Raw genomic sequence first — 5,487 nt, 5'->3', positions numbered from 1 at the left:
TGAAGCAAATTATGTAAATTCATAAGGTAATGAAAGCACAACCTCTTGTAAATCTGATTTTACAATCAAAATCAATTAGCAAACACGCTTTTCAATAAAATCTGGATTTCAATCCAGTTTCCCGGTATTTTGGCAATTCCCGGCCCAAAATACGGTTCTTCCAAACCCTGGAATATTGTAAATGATGAGCTGACCTATTCATCACGATATTGCTTCTGAGTTCACGTTCATATCAAACACCTGAAGTGCAGTTTAGGAAAAGATATCATCATGATGCTCAAAACATAATCAGGTAAACTGTTTTTCGTTTGATCCGAGGGCTATGGTTTAACTAAGTCGTCATAATGTGGTATTCACCGTGAGTAAAAAGATTTAATCTCGAAACAACGAAGCTTAGTGGAAAAGGACGAAACGTCTAGGATAATAAAGGGAATTGACTTCAACTTAAAAAGCCTTTCTAAAACAAGGTGACAAGATGCCAATGTAGTCAGAAAGATCGAATAATATTACCTTTTTCACATGTTTTTTTATTCTCGTGGTCGACGATGGTCGTTGTTTCTATCACCCAAAGATCAGAGTGTGAATGTCGTCATGGTTACACCTCATATATAGGGCCAAGGTGCTAACCTTGTGCTCAAGGAGGCTTGTTAAGAGCCTCCAATTGCTCTGTCATCATCAAACGTTGTATTTGACTAATTAGGATGCCTGTGACACCTCCTTGTTGTTTGCTCCAGCTTCGATATTGTGGCTACATTTGGGAAGGAAGTCATTTGGAAGGAAACAACTGTATACCCTTAACTGGCTAAGATTTAGAAGCTAATCTAGTGATGTTCTAGGTGAAATTATTGTATTGTGTTCGACGTTTGAATTACGAACAAAAACTTTAACGAATTTGACGAATATCTCCCGGACAGCCAGCCCTCGTACAAAAGACCTTGCCTGATAAAGGACCAGTTGCCAAGTAGGCCTTTTTGCTCCTTTTGTTATCGTTATCAAAACCGAAAAAAGAATGGAAGCGCGTGTGGCAAGTTATGCTTTCACTCATAGTGCCTCTGACTTGGCCGTTGTTGGCTTTTGGTTCCTTAATCTGGTCTCGCCATGAACACATTGTAACCAATTTACAGCTGCTAAACAAAGCCAGCCGTGGCCACGAAGACCAGCACTACGACTATCAACACCAACCAGCATCAGGTTCCATCAACATCAAGGAAATCTAGTCCTTAGGGTATTTCATTTACATTTTGTCTAGTCTACCCTTTTCCGACTGCCATGTTTTCGCTCGTACCAGTACTTGCTTGTATGAAGACCTTCCGTGGAACACGGTTCTTCAGGCCCACTGGTTCAAAGTGTGCTCAAGTTTAACATCCGCATTCGGATTTGAGGCTGAATTGCAGATTGCTGAATCGAGGCCCTGCTTGCCTTGGTCACAAACCAATCACCATTGTGATTATGAAGCTCATCCAAGGAAATAAACTTGGTCTCAGCGAACATGTAAAGCGTGTCATTGGCTTTGAGAATGCACTTGAGACCACACAAGAGGTTCCAAGTCCCAAAACGTGGAACATTTTTGGCCTGGAAAAAATGTGCTCGCACCTAAAGCCACGAGGATGAACTCATGATTAAACTTAGTAGACTTGGCGTTTGATTGTGTGTTCTCAGGCGAAATTGAGAGATTTAATCAAGATATCTTTCTAGCCCAGGGATTTGTTCGCTCCTTCGTTCGTTCCTTCGTTGGTTGGTAGGCCTTCGAAGGANTTTGAGAATGCACTTGAGACCACACAAGAGGTTCCAAGTCCCAAAACGTGGAACATTTTGGGCCTGGAAAAAATGTGCTCGCACCTAAAGCCACGAGGATGAACTCATGATTAAACTTAGTAGACTTGGCGTTTGATTGTGTGTTCTCAGGCGAAATTGAGAGATTTAATCAAGATATCTTTCTAGCCCAGGGATTTGTTCGCTCCTTCGTTCGTTCCTTCGTTGGTTGGTAGGCCTTCGAAGGAGGTTTCCATGAAATGACAATGACGTCACCCAAGTATGAACAGGTTGCACTTCTAGCCCATTTGCCATGGAGATTTCGTTCATGATCTGTGCGTGTCTCAAGCCTCAAGCCCCCTGGCCGTGTTTGTCGGCGTTGGCGTCGTCAGCCTCGTCGTATTTCGGTCTTCGAAGAGGAGCCTGGAGGCCGGGATTGGGATCGAAGGCACAGTTTGAGGGAACAGGCGCTGGTGAAGAGTAGTTTCCAATGTCAATGTTCTCTCATGTTATCAAGGTCTCTTGAGTGGAACACGCGGTGTTCTTGAGCGTGGAATCTAGTGGTGCCGAGTAATCAGCCTTTGGGAAGGTGAGAACTGAATGGGAACATGCCTACATACGTACACACACTACTCTGTGCGAAATTTGATGAACTTTGAATGATAGTAGTGAACATCATCCGTTTGACAACCACGTGGATTAGTGCCTATAACGTGTTATCGGTGTTAAATTACCAAAGACAGCCGTTGGGTTTGCCTGAGGTCTGCAAAAAAATCAACCTAATTCCAGGACATAACCACACAGAGTGACCCATCGAGGAAAGTGGTAAGACCTGAGAAAAAAACATTACGTGACATAGATTTATCTGAGGCTTCAAAAAGAGTTTGGCTGAAAATCCCGTCGATTTACAGCCCAGACTAGGCTAGTAGAAGAATATGTTGAACTAAAGTTTCATCAAACTTTTCTACCGATTGGCGCCGTGACGGGAGGAGGAAGATCTTTGATTGTCTGGTTTAAAGGTACAGATTACAAACTACCCAAGTCGATGGAAATCAAACATCTGTTTCTTGATCCTCCTTCGAAATTTAAAACTTGTCCGCAAGAATTCCGACCAAGCCTGGGCTAAGAGAAAGAGTTCCTTTCCCCCATGATTTGAAGAGGACAGGAAACGGTTATCTATTTGTGGTTCCGGATACACTTCCGTTAAGAACATGATGGAGCCCGATAAGGGATGCAGATAAAGCATCGAACACCATCCGTCCACCGACAGCTTACGTAGTAATGCCAAAGAAAAGAGACTCACTAGGGGCGGATAAAGCGTTACGATCTATGAAGGCTGTGATGGCGGCGATGGCTACGAAGGGTGGGATAACAAACACGGACAACGACAAGGCCAGGACGAGAGAGGGAAGTTTGCGAAAACAAACAGACCCCACACCACCAAATTGTATCAAGAAAAGTTTGCTTCTTTGGCCCACGGCAAAAATATGACAAAGGTCCTGGTGATATTTAATATGCCGGCAGGCTCCCACGAGGGTTGAGGCCCAGTGCATTTGTGTCCGTTTTACACATTAAAATGCGAATAGGAGTCGCACTTTCAGGACTTGTCAAGAGACTGAGATCTTTCAAGGAAACAACTTGTGACAAGTAACATGATAATTCCAGACTATCAAATTGAATCATTTCTGAGTTCTGTTCCTTCTCGCAATGTCAGAAGTAATTGGAGCCATTTCAAGCGGAGTTGAATGGATTTCCAGGAATATATGTAAAATGAAGCAAAACAAACCTGTATTTCAAACTAGTAAAGTCTAGGATAACTACTAACCATCCCTCACAAGAATGAAGTCACATTTCCCTTGATGCTTGACCTTTTAAAATGAGTAAATTGTAAACCATACCTTTCCACCATACCCTTTGTATGCCCAGGAAGTCAAAACAACAACCTGATTGGGCAATTGAAGGCCGCCATTGTCTGCACCACCCCTGAAGTTTATTCGCAACCAAGATGGCCTCGACCTTTTGGGTCTGGCTTAAGTGGATCGACTTAGGGCCCGGGGATTACGACAAGATCCCAAAGTCCTTAACTGACAATTTCAATTGAAAGCTCCCAGGCTTTCTTGGGTAAGTTTGGGCCCATGAAACTCAATGGCTACACAATGCTGGATGGTTCAGCCCAGGCCTCCCAACCAAAGTAATGGCGGAATCAAATGCAGCAATTAAATGCACCGGGGATGGGAATGCATATTTCATAAAGGACAGGAGGATTCCTCGAGTCATTAACTAATAACCAACGCCCGGAATGGCGTTTCAAACTACCAAGGCCATAACAAACGTGAAGTGCAGGGCATTCGTTTATTATCACTTACTTCCAAATGAAGGTCAACAACAACAACCCAAGAAACGATGGCGGCCCACTCCAGCCCTGCCCAGACTTCAGAGATCTTTTAGTTGGCCCATATTTCTTGGGGCGACAGGAAAACGAGGAAAGAAATGGTCTTTGCTTCATGAAACGTCAACGACAAATTGCTGAAGAAAAAGAGCGAGAAGAAGATGTCTGAGCCAAGTCTTAGTCTTGGCCTTTAGTCGGAGCTCTGCGACACTTTACTTCTGCTCGAATCCGTAACACTGACACTGTCTGATTCCGGGTGTTTGAAATCCGAGAAGTCGAGATTGGCGGTCCAAGCCAGACCCTCAAATCGCCCCTTTTGGCTAGTGACATGGACGCAGATGATGCCGCATGCAATCTTATATTAAAACTTTAATATCGCACGATCCCTAGACGTCTGTCTGACCATGTGAACGAACCATTGCCAGATTCCTGCAGCAGATGATCGGTTTTGGCCGGCCTGGGTAAAGGCTTTTGGGCCTCTGACTGGGTTGGTCTCGTTAGTATGCAATTCACAGTTGGCTCAAGAATGATTAAGGATAAATTTGGAGATCAATAGGAGGATATTGAAGGTGAAAATGTACTTAGTTGGAGCCGAATTCGATTTGAACGAAGCGAGTTATCTCTTGATTTGCAAGGTTGATCCCTGCCATCCATATGTCACTTAATCGAAAAGAGCACGAAACTGATTGGATTATATCTGACCTTTCAACAAATTGTGACAAGTGACATAATTGTCTGAGAAGAATCGTACATTTTCATCGATCCAAATACATACTATATTCTGGCTCTTTTCAAAGGCCAAACAAACCCTGGCCTTGATTTAGATGGGTCGTCGGCACATGGTTGTCCATCAAAGGGTTATTGCAAGCGCCTGTCCCGTATTAGCACTTACAAGGTTGCGACTAATACGGCATTTGAAATTCAATTGAAAATATATACCCAGTGTACTCCAAATGAATGCACTTTTGCTCAATTGAGGCACGCACACCGGGGCTTTTCAAATTTATTCGAAGTGGATTGATGTAGTAAGACCACCTAAAATGCACCCTTATTGAGAACGAATCCCTTAATATTGGAATGAGGTACGTGTATTTGTACACAGATGGCTAGTTGGCTGCAATGTAGTGCAACAAAATGTATTCTATGAATTTTCAATCACAACCATAAAACCCAGAGCGAGTTGAAATATGAAGCTTTGGGTTGTCAAATGTTATTGTGATCCTTCAGGGGTCCGACTTCAAGTCCAAGTTCAAGTTTTGACCCCATGAAATTGCGAAACGGTTGGATTTATATCGAGGTTTCTTTTTTTACTGAAAGGGACTAAAACCTTCTTTAGACATTTCACA

The 5,487-nt window shown here is 43.2% G+C and overlaps 1 protein-coding gene across 1 annotated transcript in view; it reads left to right on the top strand.

Annotated features, from left to right (window-relative positions):
• The first annotated feature begins 2,226 nt into the window (after window positions 1-2,226).
• LOC131879324 (uncharacterized) overlaps window positions 2,227-5,487 on the top strand; it is a 38,500-nt gene continuing 35,239 nt past the window's right edge. Inside the window, exon 1 of the mRNA XM_059225613.1 lies at window positions 2,227-2,577. The gene's annotated coding sequence lies outside the window, so the exon portion shown is untranslated. The remainder of the gene's footprint in view (window positions 2,578-5,487) is intronic.

This window comes from Tigriopus californicus, chromosome 4 (genome assembly GCF_007210705.1).
Source record: "Tigriopus californicus strain San Diego chromosome 4, Tcal_SD_v2.1, whole genome shotgun sequence".
NCBI lineage: Eukaryota > Metazoa > Arthropoda > Copepoda > Harpacticoida > Harpacticidae > Tigriopus > Tigriopus californicus.
The sequence above is the reverse complement of the archived record's forward strand: the minus strand, read 5'-3'. Positions and strand labels throughout refer to the sequence as shown.